The following is a 21,194-nucleotide window of genomic DNA, read 5'->3' on the forward strand; positions in this document are numbered from 1 at the left end:
GGAAACAGCAGATCTTGAGTTCATCTCTCACTTTTAAATAGAGAATTTCCTAAAGGTTCCCTGTGAGCTGGAGCTGGAGAGGGAAGAAAAGAACCACCTGTTTCTAGGAGAATCCTGGCCCTGGAATCTTCCCAGACAGTAATCCACCAGATAAGTGCTCTGAGGCTCCTTGGCTCCTGGCCCTAGGACAACCTCTGGTGGTTTTCGCCTGTGTAGCAAACCAAATGGGTATGGTTTAGCCCTGGGTTGGAGGCTGTAACCCAACTTTACCCTCTGGACTCTGCCCACCCCTGAGCCCTAGGCCAATCCACCCCTCTCTCTGGGTCTCAGTTTGCCAATTTTATACTAAATAGTTGGACACAGAAGTGTGTAAGTATGCTCTCAGAGAGGACATGCCATGTTGCCTCCATAGGGTTGGGTGTGGGTATGGGGCTGGTACCCTTTCACCCCCACCCAGAGAGGTGCCAGACAGGGCGCTCATCTAGGAAACTACCTTCAACCTCAGGCTTGGCCACTCCTCCCCGGCCCAGGGCAATCTTCCTGCTCCCAACTGGTGACCTGCTGCTAGGCTCTAGGCAGGGCCTCCACTCCCCACTAATACCAGTGTCAGGGCTCATTGCACCATCCTGCTGCCTGGCAGCCACCACCACAGATGCTATTTCCTTTGTTAGTGCAATGCCATGCTGCTGAACACTCCTGCCTTGCTGCCAGATACCACTCATGCTCTGTTGCTCAGGTGGGAGTGGCCAGGGAGAGTATCTCACAAGTCCAAGCTCCTCCCAGCTACCAACAGGTGTGAGCAGCAGGCTCCAGGGCACTGCTCCTGCTGCAGGATCTGGAAGCACATACACCATGGCCTGTCACTAACTAGGTCAGCAAGGTGAATTAGCATGCAAGACAGTTATGCCTGATGGTTGCTGCATATGGCATTTGACGGTTCCTGTGAGCAGAGCTGTAGATGTGTCACACGTGTGAGCTTGACTTACCATGGACACATGTGTGACACGTCTACAGCTCTGCTCACAGGAACCATCAAATGCCATATGCTGCTGAGACCAACTCAGCAATAGGTTGGCCCAAAGGGTGGGTGATGCAGAACTTAAGAAATAAAAGAACAGAAAGAAAGACACAAGAGAGGAAATAAAGATGGGACCAGGAGATTCGCAGCTTCTGGAACTGAGAGCCTCCACATTGTATTTATTAGAAACTACCAAGCAGCTGTACACTATCAGAACTGCAACATCTATGATAAAAGGGAACAGGTACAACATCTTCAATAATAAGGAACAGGCCATATGAAGTTCAAATTCGTCCTCATGCAAACAATTTTCATACTGACCAGACAGTGTTTTGTCTAGTCAAGGCCCAGTGTTCCTAAATCTGCATTTCTTATCTGCATTATGGAAACATTTCAACTTCAAGCCAGTTTCCCACATTCAAATTTTCGTTTTTGCAAAGCAATGAAGTCAGATTTGGTGATTTCTTGCTGCTTCATACCTAAATGGCTTGTTGCATGCATCTGAGGAATGAATTATTTTTCTTCTCAGCTTTTCTGATTTAGGGGCAGGCTTTAGGCCATGAAAACAAATGGATGAACACAGGGCTGAATATGGAAAGAGAAATTGTTAGAAGTGTAAAACGATAAAGAATAATTATTGAAATGTTGTTTGTGGCTGTCCCATATACGAATGGACTCTAAACTGAAAGGAATTTTCCTTAGTGTTACTTGAGTTAGCCCATTACCTAATATTGGGAAGGCCATCCCCATTCCATGCAAAATAATGGAATGTTTTGCATAAGTTGTAATAATAGTAGTAAGATTATGTTTACACACCTTCCATCTCAGTGCTTCATTAATAGAACAGGTCTCATCTGTACTGCAATTCTGAACTGCTTACCCCTTAGGGGTCCAGTCAGTTACAATTCCCTAGAAACCATTAATTAGCAATACACTACTAGACCCTCGACAATTTTCCCAATAAAGGTGCTCACTTTGTAAGTCCCCTACAAGATATCTATCTATGGGTTTGTCTGGAGGATTAAGGCCTGCATTGTTATAATGTTCATATTTAAAACTCAACATATAAGGGCAGCTTGATGAATCCTAGGGTCCCATTAAAATTAGGGCCTTCTTCTTGCAGCTGTAATGGCAAGTGGGAGTCTTCTGGCCCAAGGACCCAGGAAGAATCATTGGCATAAGTCTGAGGAGGGGTTTCCATTCAAGATACAGAATGAAATAAAGGGGGGCTAGGAACACATGCCCATTAAGTATAATTAGTTTCAGCACTCGCTACAGCAAAGCACACATGGTTGCTGTTATTATGGCTAACATAGCTACCAGCAAGTTAGGAGCAGTAACCGGCAATTCCTCCTTTTCCAACTGTTATTTAACTTCCTGAGTCAAATGTTTAATTTGCCCCCAGGTGGGAGGTATAGCTGCTCTGACCTTTAGAGGGGACCTAGCCATGTAGTCTTCAGCATCAGTCTCTCCATCTGCATGACTGGAGGTTCTTGGTCCCACAGGAACTTTCATCATCTTTTGGCATTCATGATATGGTTTTATTTGATGAGCTGGTGAACACACAGTATGTTCTCCATCTCCTGGGGAAATACAAGTGAACCCTCTTTCCCAAGGTAACAGCTTTCCCATCAACCATTCATTGGTCAGTGGATGATTCCACCAAATTAAAGATTTTTCAGACAGAGTTTGGGTTTGAGTTTTCAAATTATTTTGGAAATGCCTTTCAGCTGCTGACCCTCCCAGGTTGGTTCCACAGTTAAGAAAATTGAGAATGAATAGTGCTTTACTTAATTGCACCTGCAGTATCTCCTTGTCTCCCCTTTTTTGTTTTTGTATCATGAATTTAAGGGTTTCATTTGCTTACTTGACAATAGCTTGCCCTTGGGGGCTATAAGGAAATCCTGTAATATGTGAAATACCCCAGGCATCTAGAAATCTTTTGAGGGAGACACTGGTATAAGCAGGGGCATTATCTGTTTTCAGAGACTGAGGAAGTCCCATTTCAGCAAAGCAAGCTAACAAATGCTGTCTTACATGTTGAGCAGTTTCTCCAGTCTGAGCTATAGCCCAAATGAATCCTGAACAATTATCGACAGAGACATGAACATAACATAATTTTCCAAAGGAGGAGACATGACTTACATTCATTTGCCACAGTGAGTTAGCAGTTAAACCATGGGGATTTGCCCCAGGTTCTGATTGCTTTCAGTTATTAAGAATTTGACAGGATGGACAAGTTTGAACAATGTCCTTAGTTTGTGTCCATGTTACAGGAAAATGAGCTCTTAGGGCAGCTGCATTTAAATGAGTTAAATTAAGAAAGTTAATAGCTTCTTGTAAAATATGAGTAACTAATTTATCAGCAATATTATTATTATATTATTGCCTCACACCAATGGTCCCGGTAAATTTGAATGTGATCAAATGTGAGTGATAAAAAATGGTATTTTTCTATTCCTAATTATCTGTTGAAGCCTGTGAAAAATCCTATAAAGAAACTGGTCTCAATTGGGTTTGATAAGAGCTTTTTCAATCAACTGAGTAACCTGGATGATATATGCCAAATCCAAAAGGATGTTTGTGGACTCTGGTATGTCCTGCGAAGCAGTAAGCACTGCTATTAATTCAGCCTACTGAGCCAAAAATCCAGGAGTAAAAATTGTCTTAGTTTTATACCCAGTATACCCAGCTGAACCATTTCCAGACCCATCAGAAAAAATTGTAGGGGCATCAAGTATTGGTTGAGACTTAGTTTTGTTAGGTAAAATCCATTGAGTGTATTTAATGAATTATAGTATATGATTTTTAGGGTAATGGTTACCTATTTGTCCAATATAATCAACAATGGCTATTTGCCATTGTAAATGATTTTGTAGGCAAGGCTCAACTTCCTTGTGTAAAAGTGAGAGAATGATATGAGAAGTGTTGTGTCCATGAAGGACATGAGTGCACTCATGACCTTTAAGTATAATCTGGGCCATAGGTCCACATAAGTAGATAACATTTGGACAACAGCATTAGGTAAAAATATCCATTCTACAGTATGATGTTATTGCATAAGAATCCCCATGGGAGAGTGTAAGGAGGGAAAAATAAGTAATTGCGGTGGCTGTTCTGGATTAATGTGTTCAACTTGGGTAATCAGAATTTTCTTTTCCATGAGTTTTAATTCTTGTTCTGCTTCTTTTGTTAAAACTTAGGTGCTATTTAATTGAGGAGCCCTTCATAATAAGGAAAAAAGATTAGACAACTGATATGTGGAGATGCCCACTCTGGGCCTCAGCCAATTTATATCTCCTAATAATTTTTGTAAATCATTCAAATTTTTAATAGAATCCCTATGAATCTGGAACCTTCTGAGGTTTAACTGTAATTTTATCAATAGCTCCAAAGTAAAAAAAAAAAAAGCTCCAAAGTAAGAAATGGGAGTGACTTTTTGAATTTTCTCAGGGTAAGCTTTAATTCTGAGGCAATTAAGCTCTTTTCTAAGACCTGATATGCTAAAACTAGAGTCTGGGAAGAGGGAGCAGCACACGATATATCATCCATGTAATGTATAATGTAACAAGAAGGAAAAGCCAATTTGACTGGATTTAAGTCTCTAGCTAAAAGTTTTGACATATAGGCTATTATGTAGGGCTATTAAGCTTCCTTGAAGAAGATATTTCCACTGAAACCATTTCATATGTTTTTTTTTTTAAGATTTACTCATTTATTTCTCCCCCCCACCCCCCGCCCTGTGGTTGTCTGTTCTCCGTGTCTATTTGCTGCATTCTTTGTCCGTTTCTGTTGTCGTCAGCGGCAAGGGAATCTGTGTTGCGTCATCTTGTTGCATCAGCTCTCCGTGTGTGCAGCGCTATTCCTGGGCAGGCTGCACTTTCTTTTGCACTGGGCCACTCTCCTTACAGGGTGCACTCCTTGCGTGTGGGGCTCCCCTACGCGGCAGGGCACTCCTTGCAGGGCACTCCTTGCGCGCATCAGCACTACGCATAGGCCAGCTGCACACAGGTCAAGGAGGACCGGGGTTTGAACCGCGGACCTCCCATGTGGTAGACGGATGCCCTAACCACTGGGCCAAGTCCACCGCCCCATATGTTCTTTACTATTGAAAGAGGGCACAGAGAATGCAAATTTCTCACAGTCTTGGGGAGCCAAAGGTATTGTAAAGAAACAATCCTTTAAATTAATAACAAGTGGCCAACCACAAGGAATCCTAGATGGTGTAGGCAAACCTGTCTGCAATGCACCCATAGGTTGAATGACTGCACTAACAGCTTGGAGGTCTGTGACAGGCTTCCATTTGCCTGATTTTTTCTTAACTGGAGAGTTCCAAGGACTAAAAGATTTTTCAATATGACCTTTGTCCAATTGTTCCTTAACTAATTTATGAACTGCTTCCAATTTTTCTTGAGTTAATGGCCACTGTTCAACCCAAACCAGAGAGGTTGTAGTCCACTTAAGAGAGGTTGTAGTCCACTTAAGAGGAATAGGTTTAGAGACCTTGAATAAAAGGGTCAACTCAGACCAGCAGAATATCTCAGCCTGCATGTTGGATCAAGTGTTAAAAACTGCTTTTTGAACTTGAATAAAAGGTGGAAATGGCAAAGACAAATGAGTTGATATGGCTAAGAGTCTTCCAAAAAAGAGTTAGGAGGTCATCAGAGGGGTTGCGCTTACACACACCTCAGCAGGACCCCAGAAAAAGTCAAAGTAGATACAACCCTAGATACTGGTTCTCCTGAAGGCTACAGAGATCCACAGGGTATTTGGTCATGGCAGATGGATTTGGAGTTCTGTGCCGTGACAGAGGGGCCTGCTTTGGAATTTGTGCTCCTGAGTGTGATGGAGCTGGACTCAGATGTGACTTTTCTAAACATGCCTCTTCTGTCACTTTTACTGAACCTGTGGTTGGTGCTAGGGATGGTCCATACTCAGGAGACTTGAATCTCTGGACTGTCAATGTACCAGCTAGGCCTTGACACTCAGCAGAATGGCGACTCCTACTCTCTGGTTCATTGGTTTTACCCAGGTCAGCAAACAAGGAGGTGAAGATGGTCAACCACCCACCAGGGAATCAAGAGTGCCTACAACTGCAAGCAGAGGAATTACATCCATCATCTACATGGAATCTAAGCCTCCTCTTGATCTAGAGGTGGAGAGGTCATCACCATCCCAGGGTCCACAGAATGAAGTAATAAAATATGAACTAGAGTGGACTTACTGATATTCTACTATAAAACTACTGTGACAAGTAATAGAAGAAATTTTAGCACTGAGGTGGAGAAAGTGGCCACAGCAGTTGCTGAGGGCAGGGAGAGGAAAGAAGAGATATGATGTGGGGACATTTTGGGGATTTTGAGTTGTTCTAAATGATATGGCAGGTCAGATGCTGGACTTTATATATCCTGCCATAACCCACTGAATGTACTGGGGGAGAGTGTGAACTACAGTGTAAATTATTATATATATAGTGCTGCAGTGCCCTAAAATGTGTTCATCAAGTGTGATGGGTGTGCCACAATGATGGGGAAGGTTGTTGGTGTAGGAGGAGTGGGGTGGGGGGTATGTGGAAATCTCTTATATTTTTTAATGTAACATTTTTTATGTGATGTATATATCTTCAAAAAAAGATAAAAGATCATTTATAAAAATGATGTGGGGGTGGGGAGTGGGTTATATGGGAAAAAAAGAAAGAAAGAAAAGAAAAGAAAAGGAATAGGTTTGGGTGGTCCAAGGAGGCTAGACTGAACAATGGCCTCTATAGAAAAGGCAAATATCCTAATCCCTCACAATTACCGTGAGCTGGGGGGCGGGGGGAAGAGAGGGGAGGGCTATTGGCACAACAATTCCCTGGTGGTGTTTACCCAATATTAACCCTGAAACATGTCCTTGTTTCCTTATTAATTAATGACTTTGTTTACTACATAGGCCTATCTTGGGAATATAGATTTCAGCTTGCCACTGTGCTAATAGACCATGTCCCCAAAGATTAATAGGTAATTCTGCAACATTTGGCTGCAGGGTGGCAGGTTGCCCATCAGGTCCCAGGCAATGAAAAATTTGTTTTAAACCTCTGGGAGTGCCAAGTCCCACAACAGAAATAAATGCATCTTGTAATGACCAAGTAGAGGGCCAATGGTTGGAACTAATGATAGAAACATCAGCTTCAGTATCAATAAGCCCTTTAAACTCTTTGTTCTGAATAATTATTTCACAGACAGGATGAGATTCTAAAATTTTTTTAGTTAAGAATACATCTGGGGAAACGAACTTGGCCCAGCGGTTAGGGCGTCCATCTACCACATGGGAGTTCTGCGGTTCAAACCCCGGGCCTCCTTGACCCGTGTGGAGCTGGCTCATGTGCTGTGCTGATGCGCGCAAGGAGTGCCGTGCCACGCAGGGGTGTCCCCTGCATAGGGGAGCCCCACGCACAAGGAGTGCGCCCCGTAAGGAGAGCCGCCCAGCGCGAAAGAAAGTGCAGCCTGCCCAGGAATGGCACTGCCCACACTTCCTGTGCTGCTGACGACAACAGAAGTGGACAAAGAAACAAGACGCAGCAAATAGACACAGAGAACAGACAACCAGGGGAGAGGGGGGAATTAAATAAATAAATAAATCTTTTTTTTAAAAAAAATGAATACATCTGTCATTCATGTACTCCCAAAACCATTCTTCCCTTGGATGTTCTTACTAGCTCTATAGAAACATTAAGGGAGCAGCAATAATAATTGAGTTGTACGATCTCCAATATCAACTTTCCAAGGAACTGAGGTGGACCTGATAGCTTGAATTTCTCCTTAACAGTCACAGTCAATTACTCCTGTATGCACTCTAACTCCCTGTGAAGTAAGACTGCTTCCCCCAAGGAGAAATGCAACCATGCCAATTGGTAAAGATCCCTTTATTCCCATTTTTACATGGATGGGGGTGTCTCCTGGAAGCAAAATAATAGGTTCTGCTATAGGGATATCTTTGGCTGCACTTCCTGCTGTGGCGGGGGATAAGTCCAGGGCACTGCAGAGTATTGGGAAATCCTGGGATTGCTCTACTGAACTGGGAAAGCCCCCTTTTGGAGCCGTGGCCAGGAGCAGGCCCCATTGGAAGTTTCCTAACAAGGGGGTGCCATTCTTAAGATATTTAGACCGACATAGGCTAGACCAATGGTTTCCTTTACGACAGCAGGGACACAGCTCAGGTCATTTCCAAGCAGAAATATTCTATCCAAGTGGTGTGTTTTTCCCTCATACCTTTTCTGACAATCTTTTCTCATGTGACCAATTTTTCAAATTAAAACATTTTCCAGAAAACCTCTTATTGATTTTCATCCCTACCATAGCCTGAGCCATCATTGTAGCATGGTGGCCCTCCATCCCTACATTCTGGCACAATTTAATATGTCCAGGCAAGTCCACTTTACCTTTTATAATTCCTATAGTTTCATAAGCCATTAGCTGCAAAATAGTATCAGCAGCCTCTAAGTTATTAACCTGTTTTTTGATAGCCTCTTGTAATCAGGCAATAAAGCCCTTGTAACATTTTTTGAAATGACATTGGAGGCTGCCCTTTAACCTCAATTTTTTCTCAGGCTCTTAAGCAACAGTGAAGAGCCTGTGCAATGGCTTGATTATCAGTTGTTAAATGCTGATCTACCTCTGCCCAATTCCCCACCCCCACTAACTGAACCAAGGAAATGGGGATATTATGGGCTCAATTATGAGCAGCTTGAGTCTCTACATGATATGTCCACCAGGTTTTGAATTGTAAAAACTCTCCAGACCTTAGGGTGATGCATACTAATGTGGACCAGTCAGCTGGAATCAGCCTAAAGCCTTCAGCAAGACCTTGCACCATACCATAGGTAAAAGGAGAACTTGGGCCATATTGTTGTAATATGGCCTGTGCATGAATTCAGACTTATCTAATTCTATATTCAAGTATGCCTAGTTCCCAGAAAGCCATTTAAATGATATAGGCTCTATTGACTTTGGATATTAAGGGAGGATGCAGACTGAATGTGTATTCAAACTTACATCCAGGCAGAATATGGGCAATATGTTCATTCAAGCTTACCTGGAATGTGGGTGATAAGTTAATTCAAACCTATGTAGTACTCAAACACTTAAAACTCTAAGAAACTAATAAAGAAAGTCCTTTTTGTATAAAAGCACCATTAGACTCCCTGCTCCTACATCCTCTGCATAAAAGGGACCCAGAAATCCTATTCAGGGCTCATTTTTGGGGGGACAGAAGTCCACTGGGACCACCTGGATGTTAATAAATCTTCCTTCTCAGAAATATCTCACATCCTGGCCTTCAATACCATGGTCACCCAACTTCTCTCTGCCACAACAGTTACACTGCTGTTTTAACTCTCAAAGTTTTAAATGGGAAGGATTCATGAGTAAACTCATAAACTCCACTTGTGTTTTGAGGGTCAACTCAGGTTGCTACTCTTTCTCTTATGGTTATGGTAACCAGAAAGTCCATTTGAAGTGCCTCCAAGTCACCCTCCCTTCTAGCCTGTAAAATGCCCCATTGTAAAGCTGACAACTTTGGCTGAGTGTCTCCAGGTATGGGAAGAGGAGGAGGAGGTATCAGTGAAGGGGAAAGTGACTTTCTAAAGTCAATTAATGAAGGAGCTGAAGACAGAACAGTTTTAAATTTAGTATCATCAAAAGATTCAGTGGGAAGAACTTCATCACATTCTCTATCCTTGTTCTACTCCTCCTCATCTTCTGTTTTCAAGGGTTCCAAAACAGATTTAATAATAGTTAAAGTGGGCCAAATAGTAACAAGAAGTGGAACACCTTGTACATGTAATTTTTTTAAACTCTTTTCCTACTCTTTCCCTGTCTCCTAATTCTAAACTTCCTATTGCTGGGAGCCATGGACAGTATTTTTCTATAATCTGTAAGAGTTATAAAATATGAGGCTCACTAGCCTTGGCTCCTCCTGCTTTGAGGAGCTGTTTCAACAGACAGATGTACAGGTGATATTTTGTTGCACTGTCTCTCTGTTTCCCATCATAACCCTGCAAAAATACCCAAGAGTGTCCTTACCTACTGAGGACTTTAGAGGCCTTCCAAACCACTTGGGGCTTGGTGCCATTACACCATCTTTAGTTTCACTTGAAAAGATCCTTCTTCCCTTTGAGTTCCTGTTCAGGTGCCAGGTGCTGAGACCAGCTCAGCAATAGGTTGGCTGGAAGGGAAGGTGCTGCAGAACATAAGAAATAAAAAGACAGAAAGAAAGACACAAGAGAGGAAATAAAGATGGGACCAGGAGACTTACAGCTTCTGAAACTGAGAGCCTCAACCCTAGTTTGCACATTATATTTATTAGAAACTACCAAGCAGCTGTTTGCTATCAGAACTGCAACATCTACAATAATAGGGAACAGGTGCAACATCTACAAAAAATAGGGAACAGCCCATACAAAGTTCAAATGCCTCCTCACACAAACAGTTTTTGTGATGACCGGACAGTGTTCCATCTAGTCAAGGCCCATATTCCTAAGCCCACACTTCTTACTGGCATTATGAAAACATTTCAACCTTAAGCCAGTTTCCCATGTTTAGATTTAGGCTATTCCCACAATATGCCACCAGCTCTCCCTGAGCCTCCCACACTCCTTGGAACTTGGAGCACCTAGAATACAGCCAAGTGGGGCCGTTCTGGTGCTGGCCTTGTTGGGCATGGAGAGCATGGAAGAGCAGGGTTGAAGAGGTGGGGGTAGGGTAGCTATCACATAAATTGCCACTTCCCCCACTGCCAAGGTCCCCAGATGCCACCCACAAAGAACAGCCAATAGCAGGGAGGCAGGCAGGTGAGTCTGGGCAGAGGATATGGAAAGGCAGCCCCTCCTCTTCCTCTTCTGCCCCCCTCCCCTGTGTTTGTTGACAAAATCCCTGATGTACATGACCAGCCTGCCCACAGCTCGTGTGTGTGGATGTAAGGGAGCCCAGGGAAGTGAGCCCCACTCCCAGAGCTGAGTGAGAGTTGGGGGACAACTACTGTTGTTAGGGAGGCCCCCTGGCACTCAGTGAATTGTCCCATTTTATAGAGAGCAACCTATATCAACAGCTCAAGGTGACCAAGCCCAGTCATAACCTGGGACTCAGTCACTGTCACAGCCATTCCTACCACTCCTGCTGTTGCCCAGAGGCCTTGCCTGGGGGCTGTGCTCATTTGGCCAGGCAGGCCTCCTGAGGTCCAAGCTCTTAAGTGCCTTCTTCTCCTCTGTTCTAATCCCTAAGGGACTCTAGAGGTCAGAGTCACTATTCCATTTTGCATTCAAGGAAACTGAGCCACTGCACAATAATCTTGTCTGTCACATGACCCATCTGTGGGTTTGTCACACATAAGGGTTTGGATCCAGGTCAATCTGACCACAAAAGCCAAGCCTGAAATATGCCCCAACCTCATAAGTGAGTTCAAGTGTATGCATGGATTATAGGGAAGAACAGTGCCAGCAGGAATGACTCTCAGGTGGGTCAGGGTTTGGTGGGCTCAGAGTGGAGAACACTAAAGTGGTCACACAAGCATGCTAGAGAAAACATCTGGTTCAGATCACACAGGCAAAGGAGGGTGTCATTACTTGTTCAGAGTGAACAAGGGGACACCATGTTTTAGAACATCAGCATCCCAGAGCTGGAGGGGGCTCAGTGGACATATTGTCCATGCACCCACAAAACATCCTCCTTGAGCATCAGCCAGCTTCAGTCTGCCTGCCTTAGTACCTCCTTTGTACAGTGGAATGCTATGGTGAACCCCTGCCTCCTGCACGTGGTAGACATGCTGCCTTTTATCCAAGAGTTAGTATTTTTGGAAGCCAATAGGGTGACTTTGGCACCCACAAAGGGTTGATGGGGGGAGTGTCCAAAGGGCTTCCCTGTCCACCCAACTCACCAGATGCTATTTAACTTATTGCTGCTCTTCTTGTCCAGATTGATGGGGTGATGCAGCAACACCCCCCACTGGGTGTAGAATAGCAATGAGCAGTTGTGAAGCAAACCCCTGAGAAGGAGAGCACGTGGGTGCACCAAGAAGGAAGGGACAAAGTGGAAGTGCAAGATGAGGAAGAGATGCTGCTAGAGGCCAGGAGGAGAAGGTGTGGCTAGAGATTGAGATGACTCCTGAGATCTCCTGGAATTATAGGGAGGTCAAATTATGGGACTTTAGGGAAACGGACTTTGGCCCAGCGGTTAGGGTGTCCGTCTACCATATGGGAGGTCCGCGGTTCAAACCCCGGGCCTCCTTGACCCGTGTGGAGCTGGCCATGCGCAGTGCTGATGCGCGCAAGGAGTGCCGTGCCACGCAAGGGTGTCCCCCGCGTGGGGGAGCCCCCACGCGCAAGGAGTGCGCCCGTGAGGAAAGCTGCCCAGCGTGAAAAGAAAGTGCAGCCTGCCCAGGAATGGCACCGCCCACACTTCCTGTGCCGCTGACGACAACAGAAGCAGACAAAGAAACAAAAGCAGACAAAGAAACAAGACGCAACAAATAGACACCAAGAACAGTCAACCAGGGGAGGGGGGGAAATTAAATAAATAAATAAATCTTTAAAAAAAAAAATTATGGGACTTTAGGGGACAGTGAAATAAGCAAGACCTATGGACCTTTGCCTACATCTGAGTGTCTTCTAAAGCTTTGTTCTGGAGCTGGGACTCCTTGGCCCTTTTAGTGGCTGGAGAGAGTGAATGCTGGCACCAAGAAGGGCAGGGTCAATCGAGCAAGAGCAGTTCCAGAGAAGTGGCAAATAGTCACTGCATTCCCTGGCCTCAGGGCATGCTGGGATGAGGCTCCTGTTCATTTCCTCCATGTTAGAGCTGTAGGATGCAGCCAATTGTACCCTGACCTAGTTGCCTGTGTCCCTGATGCTCAGAGAGGAGACAAAAGTGTTGGGCATTGAAGTGGGAGGAGTTCCTCATACTAAGCTTGGTTTGGTGGCCTGGTGGCTGGATGGAAGGATCATCGTAACTTTGGGGCCTCTCTCACAGACATGTCTGCCACCACCCACCCTGCAACCACTGCACTCTGTGCTTTGGGGACTCTGGTGGGTGCTGCCAATCAGCAGTATCCAATTTGTCCCAGCTGTCTGAGAGATCATTCAGCATCACCCCATTTTACAGAGATGGAAACTAGGGCTCAGATTGATGAGATGACTAGCTCTAATCACAGGGCTGGACAGGTGCAGTGTTTAATAGATACAGGCAGACTGGAGCACCTGGAGCTTGGCAAGCAAAAGTGTTACTGGGTACAGACGAGAGGACAGGATTCCAATGAGGACTGGGTGGGCTTCCAGGGTGGATTAGGACAGTGACTGGGGCTTTGCTCACATGGGACCCCTCCTCACCTCCACTCCCATCCAGGTCCCTACCTCTTCTCAGAACAGGGTTCAAACAGCCCTCCTATAGGAAATTGACCTTGATGTCACCCCTAAACCCTTACTCTGCCTTGTGATGGGTCTCCCCAATCTCTGTGACTCAGGTTCTCCCCATAAATTTAGAGGAAGGAGGGTGGAGCAGGAGTGTCCTGCCTAGGTGGGTCTCTCATTTCCACCACACACACCCCACAGTGAGTACACAGCTGCTCACCTTCCTCCTCTTTCCAAAGATAACCAGTCTCCAGTCTCCCCTTAATGGCAGACAGTGTCCCTCAGAAAGGGTCCCCCAGGCTCTTGCCAGCCATCCTCATTCCCACTTGCTGCACTACCATGAAGAACCAGCAGGGGACATGGAAGTACACATACCAGAACCTGAGAAGGATTCTGGGCACCAGAGAGGGGGACTTGGGGCAGAGGCTGAAGGACTTCCCAACCCAACCCTCTCTGAAGACCGTGGAGAGACTGTAGCTGTAAGGCGGCTACTCAGCCACTCATGGGCTGCCTGACCAAGAATGCGCCCTACTACACTCTCCCTCATGGTCTTGCCTGAGGAGAAGCTGTGCCCAGCTCAGCCCACACCTCATGCACTTTAGCAGTGAGGCAATACTGCTGCCTCAGGAGAAGGAGATCCAAACTGGAGGCTTATTCAGAGCTTCTGCTTACTGGTCTGTAGAAAGAGAAATGCACCACAGCTCCCAGGGCAGCTGTGAGGCTCTCAGGAGACATGGTGTGCCCAGTGCTGAGAGCTCAGGGCTCAGGGAGGGGCCTCTCCTCCCAAAACTCAGGGTCCCTTTCCCACCTTGCCTCAGCCCCCCGGCTCACTCACAGCCAGATAATTCTTCATGGCAGTGTCCAGCATGAGTTTGGTGAGGAATGTCCCCATGTAAGGGACGTACCCTTGATGACACTCTGTGGCATTGGGTGGGGGTGGGAATGAGCCCAGGCTCTTGCATGCCCCACAAAGCCTAGTCCTGAAAACTCCTCAGCCTCAGACTCCTAGGACCACTGACCCCAGGTTCCCACTTGGAGCAGCTTGGAAGCTGGCTCCCTTCTGAGGACCTCCCTGGCCCCCTGGTATCCCTGCAGCCATTCCAAAGGCTTTCACTGTTAAGGAACCCCTCATGGCACCCAGGAACCACACACACACAACCCCATCTGACTCCTTTCTTCCTGTGGGGGAAGTCCCTAATCTCAGCCCTCTAACTGGAATCAAGGGATGTGTGGATATAGAGCTCTGCCCTGAGCCACCCTTGCCTCAACTCCCAACTCCCTCCAGTCCTCTGTGGTCAGAGGATCCCCTCTTTGACTCCTTCTATTGCTAGATATTGGGCCAGGAGCTGGGTACCCGGAGATGAATGAGAGGGTTCCCACCCTCAAGGAACTCCCTATCTAGTGGGGACTCAGACCTATGAAGAGACAGTTCCCACCGTGGTTGATGCTGTGACTGTGGGCAATGTTTGTGGTTCCAAGCAGTCTGACCCTCACTTCACAAGTGACCACACTGAGACCCATGGGCTTCCTGAGCCCATGGAGCCACAGGATTTGACAGCAGAGCTGGGATGGCCTGCAAGGATTTCTCCCAGCCAGTCCTCTTCACACATGGGCCTCAGAGGGGGCCAGTGGCTCTGCAGGGCTGCTGGGCCATTGCAGGCAAAGGTGCAATGCTTTCAGGCACCCTTCTGGCAGCATGGAAAGAACAGACTGCTTGTGAAGCCAGATGTGGGCAGCAGCTCTGGTAGCTGATTAACCAGATAATCCTCAGGGCGATTTTTCCCGATATCCCCTCTACCCACCAGGAAAACACAACTGCTTGTCTAACCACTCAACACTGCTGGGAGCTGTTTTTGATACTTGGACAGGGACATCCTGGCTTATGCTCTCTGTGACACCCCAATTCTTCATTCTGTGCCTGGCACCAGCCACGCCCTCCCTCAGCTTCTCCTTGCACAGGAAGGGGGCTCTTCTTGTGTGGTCGAGCTGGGTGGTGTGTGTTCTCTTTGATCTTGTCCTGACTATGCATCTCTCTGAATCCCCTAGGAGTTTCTGAGTCCCCAATAGCCCCCCTTCTGGCTTTCAGGTGTGGCTATGTTTCTGGTTTGTAAAACATCTTTTCTATTATCTTCAGGATTCTGGATATGATGGAGAAATAGATGCACGTGCTCAGCTGCCCTCCTAAAAATAGCAGTCTGCCTTCTCTATCATATTTCCCACAGCTCGAGGCCCACCCACCTCACCCCTTCCACGTGGCTTCAGAGGCAAGATTGGATGTCACCTGGCAATACTAGGATTTGATGGACTGTGGAGGAAGATTCCATGCTCAGGGCTTTCCAGGGGAATGCTCTGCCCTGGGACTTCTGAAGAAAAAGTGGGAGTTGCCCAGGGAAGGAAGCCTGGGCGGTGGAGACTGCAAGATTAGGAGACAGTGTGAGCAAAGGCCAGAGGTGTGAGAGTGTGGGCTGCTGGGCTGGCATGTCAGAGCAGTGAGGGCACAGTGAGGGGGGAGCCCTGAAAAGGAGGAGGTCCTTCAAGAGGAGCCATGAAGCTGCTGCCATGTGGTTTAGACATGAAACCAGCCTGTCCTGCAGGTGGAGAGGCCTGCAGAGAACAAAATCCACAATCTGTGATCTAATTGGCCCAGATGTGGACCCAGAACAAACTGATGTTTCTGGTCCTATGGCCCCAGAAAACCATATCCAAAGGCTGATTTCCCATGAAGCTACTGAAACTTTAGCCTCAGAGCCCCTCATTTGCCACAGATTCTTTCCACAGCTCTGAAAGGATGTGAGGAACCCTAGTTATGTGCTTCCATGATCACGTGCTTTTGTGAAGTTTGGAAAAGAAAGATAATTTTGCAGTTTAGTTAAAGAAGGACCCCCAAAGTAAACTTTCAGACCCACAAAACTTGAATCTACCCTGTGTCATCAGGAAATAAAGGAATTATTTCCAGTCATCATTCCACCATTGGATAATCAGGAGGCAGTAAAGAAATATGAAAATTAATTGATTAGGGAAGATGCAACAGAGCTGGGCTTGCATGGCCCTAAGAAAGTAAAGTTAAAAAAGATCAGATGGTCTTGGTGGGCTACTGTGGGAAACAAAGGCATGTTGTTTCCATAATAGCAAGTTACCTCTTTAACCACTGAGTCATGCTGTCCTTGGAGATATATGTGCAGGTCACAAAGCAATCAGGGAAATGTAACATTCTGGTGGAACAAGGACTTACTAGAACAGAACAACATGAGCAACAAGATTAATGAGTATATTTGTTTCAATAATATAACAGAACATTATGAGCTTTGGTAACTATCTAATTCATTGTGTTAGTAAGAATGAGGTAATGGTAATAGTTATCTAGAATAGTTCCTGCTTCTCACGACCTATTGGGGTATATAAGCAAGACCCTGAGACTAATAAATTTGTCTGATGAGCTTGAGAAATCAATGCTCTCAGATCCCCTGATCCCAATCTCTCTTTATCTTTCATTCCCAATACCCTTCGGGTCCATGACTCTGACAGGCTACAAGCCAGAAACCTGAGTATAATGTGCAGGGCTGAAGGGTCAATGATTGCAGCAGTGACTGACCATGTGAATGATTTGTGCCCATTTTTCAGAGCCAGGCAGCTAAATGGCACCTGTGCCAGCTCAGCGGATGTGGAGCTCCTACTTCATTACTCCCTCATCCCATCAATAAGGAAAGGTAGGGGAGGGAGGGAGAGCTGCCACACACAGACTCCCAAAGAAGCCTGAATAGGCCAAGGGAGAGACAACAGCCCTGGACTTGCTCTCCTCCAGTATGCACCAAACCTGCAGCCAGAGGCTTAAGAGGAAGGCTTCCTCTTAAAGTTGATGGACACCTGGATTGTTTCCATCTTTTGATTATTGTGAATAAAGTTGCTGTGAACATTGGTGTGCAGATGCCTGTCTGTGTCATTGCTCTCAGTTCTTTTGGGCATATGCCTACTAGTGGTAATGCCGGTTCACACAGCAAGTGTATATTCAACTTCCTTCATAACTGCCAAACAGTCCTCCACAGTGGCTATACCATTCTTCATTCCCTATCTCTCCACATTGTCTCCAGCACTTGTAGTTCTCTGTCTTTTCAATAGTGGTCATTCGAATAGGTGTTACATGATATCTCATTGTAGTTTTGATTTGCATTTCCCTAATTGCTAGTGATATTGAAAATTTTTTCATGTGTATTTTCACCATTTGTGTTTCTTCTTTGGACAAATCTCTATTGAAGTTTTTTGTCCATTTTTCAATCTGATCATTTGCCTTTTTATTGTTGAGTTGTAGCATCGTCCTACATATCATGGATACTAGACCCTTATCAGGCATGGGATTTCCAAATATTTTCTCCCATTGATTTGACTACCTTTTCACCCTTTTGGCAAAGTCTCTTGAGGTGCAAAAATGTTTAATTTTGAGGAGGTCCCATTTATATATTTTTTCTTTTGTTGCACGTGCTTTGGGTATAAGGTCCAAGACACCACCACCTATCACAATGTCTTTAAGATGTTTCCCTACATCTTCTTCTAGTTTTCTACAGTTCTGGCTTTTACATTTAGGTCTTTGATCCATTTTGAGTTGATTCTTGTTTACAGAGTGAGATAGGGGTCCCCTGTCATTCTTTTGGTTATGGATATCCAGTTCTCCCAGCACCATCTGTTGAAGAGACCATTTAGTCCCTTTAACATGGTTTTGGTAGGTTTGTAAAAACCAGTTGACCATTGAGGTGAAGGTCTATTTCTGGATTCTCAGTTCTATTCCAATGATTGATGTGTCTATCTTTATGCCAATACCATGCTGTTTTGACCACTGTAACTTTGTAACATGTTTCAAGATAAGGCAGTGAAATTCCTCCCATGTCATTCTTTTTCAGAATGCTTTTGCCTTTTGGGGTGCACTTTCCCTTCCAAATGAATTTGGTAACTGCCTTTTCTATTTCTGTAAAGTAGGATGTTGAAATTTTGATTGTACTGCATTGAATCTATAAATCAGTTTGGGTAGGATTGACATCTTAATGATATTTAGTCTTTTAATCCATCTTTCCATTCGTTTAGGTCTTTCTGATTTCTTTTAGCATTGTTTTGTAGTTTTCTACATATTGGGCCTGTACTCCTTTGGTTAAATTAATTCCTAGGTATATGTCTTTTTGTTGCTATTTGTTGCAAATGGAATTTCCCCCCTGATTTCTTCTTCACATTGTTTCATACTAGTGCACAGAAACTTTACTGATTTTTTCATGCTGATCTTGTATCCTGCCACTTTGCTGAACTTGTTTGTTGTTTCACATGATTTTCTGGTAGACATTTCAGAATTTTTAAAAAATACGCTCATGTCATTTGCAAATAGTGAGAATTTTATTTTTTCTTTTCCTTTTTGAATGCATTTTATTTTATTTTTTCTTGTGTAATTGCTCTAGTTAGAACTTCAAGCACAAAGCTGAATAACAATTGTGGCAGTAAGCATCTTTGTCTTTTCTCAGTCTTTGAGGGAAAGCTTCCAACCTTTCCTCTTGAGTACGATGTTGGCTATGGGTTATCCATAAATGCCTTTTATCATATTGAGGAATCTTGATTTCCTTCTAGGCCTATCTTTTGAAGTATTTTATGAAGAAAGGATGCTGAATTTTGTTGAATGCCTTTTCTGCATCGATCGAGGTGATCATTTTTTTTCCCCATCGATTTGGTAATGTGTTATATTACTTTAATTGATTTTCTTCTGTTGAAAGAGCCTTATATTCTAGGAATAAATCCCACTTGGTCCTGATGTATAAATCTTTGGATATGCCATTGGATTCTATTGCAAGTATTTTATTTAGAAATTTTGCATCTATGTGCATTAGAAAAATTGTTCTGTAATTTTCTTTTCTTGTGTCTTTATCTGGCTTTGGTATTAGGGTAATGTTGGTTTCATAAAATGTGTTGGGTAATTTTCCCTCCTCTTCAATTTTTTGGATGAGTTTAAACAGGATTGATTTTAATTCCTCTCAAAATGTTTGTTAGAATTCACTTGTGGTGGCAGACTTGGCCCAGTGGTTAGGGCGTCTGTCTACCACATGGGAGGTCCACAGTTCAAACTCCGGACCTCTTTGACCCATATGGAGCTGGCCCATATGCAGTGCTGATGCATGCAAGGAGTCCCGTTCCATGCAGGGGTGTCCCCCGCATAGGGGAGCCCCATGCGTAAGGAGTGCACCCCATAAGGAGAGCCGTCCAGCGTGAAAGAAAGTGCAGCCTGCCCAGGAATGGTGCCACACACACGGAGAGCTGACACAACAAGATGACACAACAAAAAGAAACACAGATTCCTGTGCCACTGACGACAACAGAAGCGGACAAAAGAAGACGCAGCAAATAGACTCAGAGAACAGACAACCAGGGTGGGGGGAAGGGGAGAGAAATAAATAAATAAATACATCTTAAAAAAAAAAAAGAATTCACTTATGAAGCCGTCTGGTCCTGGACTTTTCTTTTTTTCTATCTGGTTGCATCATTGTCTTTTTTGGTATGTCAATTCACTTCTGGGGGCCTGCACCTCTCTGTACCATGCAGATCTGGGATGCTTTTTTTGTTTCTTTTTTCTTTCTTTCTTTTTCCTTTTTTTTTTTTTTTTTTACCATTAGGTCCCCGGGATTGAACCTGGGTTCTCCATATGGTAAATGGGAGTTCAGTTGCTTGAGCCACAGCCATTTCCCACTGGATTTCTTAATTTGGAGATTTCTGATGCCTAATTCAAGCTCTTTAAATGTGATTGGATTGTTAAATTCTTGTATTTCTTGTAGCATTAGTGTAGGTTGTGCATTTCTGGGAATTTATCCATTTCATCTAGGATGTCTGGTGTGTTGGCACACAGTTTATTATAATCTCCTCTTAGATTCCTTTTTATTTCCATGGGGTCAGTCATAAATTCACCCCTTTTGTTTCTGATTGTATGTATTTGCATTATCTCTCTTTTTTCTGTTAGTCTAGGTAGAGGTTTGTCAATTTTATTGATCTCAAAGAACCAATTTTTGGTTTTGTTAATTTTCTCTATTATTCTGTTGTTCTCAGTTTCATTTATTTTTTCTCTAATCTTTATTATTTCTTTCCTTCTGCTTACTTTGGAAGTGATTTGCTGTTCTTTCTCTAGTTTCTCCAGTTTTTCAATGAGATCTTTGATTTTAACTCTCTCTTTTTTTATAATATAGGTGTTTAGGGCTATACATTTCTTATCCCATAAGTTTTGGAAAGTTGTATATTTATTAATTTCACTTACAATTTTTTCTTTGACTTTAGGAGTGTGTTGTTCAGCCTCCACACATTTGTAGATTTATCTCTCTCCTGTCTGTTATTGATTTCCAATTTCACTACATTATGATCTATGAAGGTGCTTTGTATAATTTCAAACTTCTTATAATTCCTCATAGGTGCATTGTGACCAAACAAGTGGTCTATCCTGGAGAAAGACTTATGAACACTTGAGAAGAATGTATAACCTGCTGAGTTTGGGTGCCCCGTTCTATATATGTCTGTTAGGTCTAACTTATTCATCATATTGTTCAAGTTCTCTGTTTCCTTGTTGATTTTCTACCTAGTTATTCTATCTAATAATGTGAGTTGTGTGTTCAACTCTCCAGCTATTATTGTAGAAATGTCTATTTCTCCCTTCAGTTTTGGCAGAGTTCACCTCAGGTATTTTGGGACACCCAGGTTAGGTGCATAGATATTTATGACTGTTATTTCTTCCTGGTGGACTGCCCTTTTATTACTATATAATGGCCTTCTTTATGTCCTATAACTTTTTGC

The sequence above is a fragment of the Dasypus novemcinctus genome, chromosome 25 (assembly GCF_030445035.2).
Source record: "Dasypus novemcinctus isolate mDasNov1 chromosome 25, mDasNov1.1.hap2, whole genome shotgun sequence".
NCBI lineage: Eukaryota > Metazoa > Chordata > Mammalia > Cingulata > Dasypodidae > Dasypus > Dasypus novemcinctus.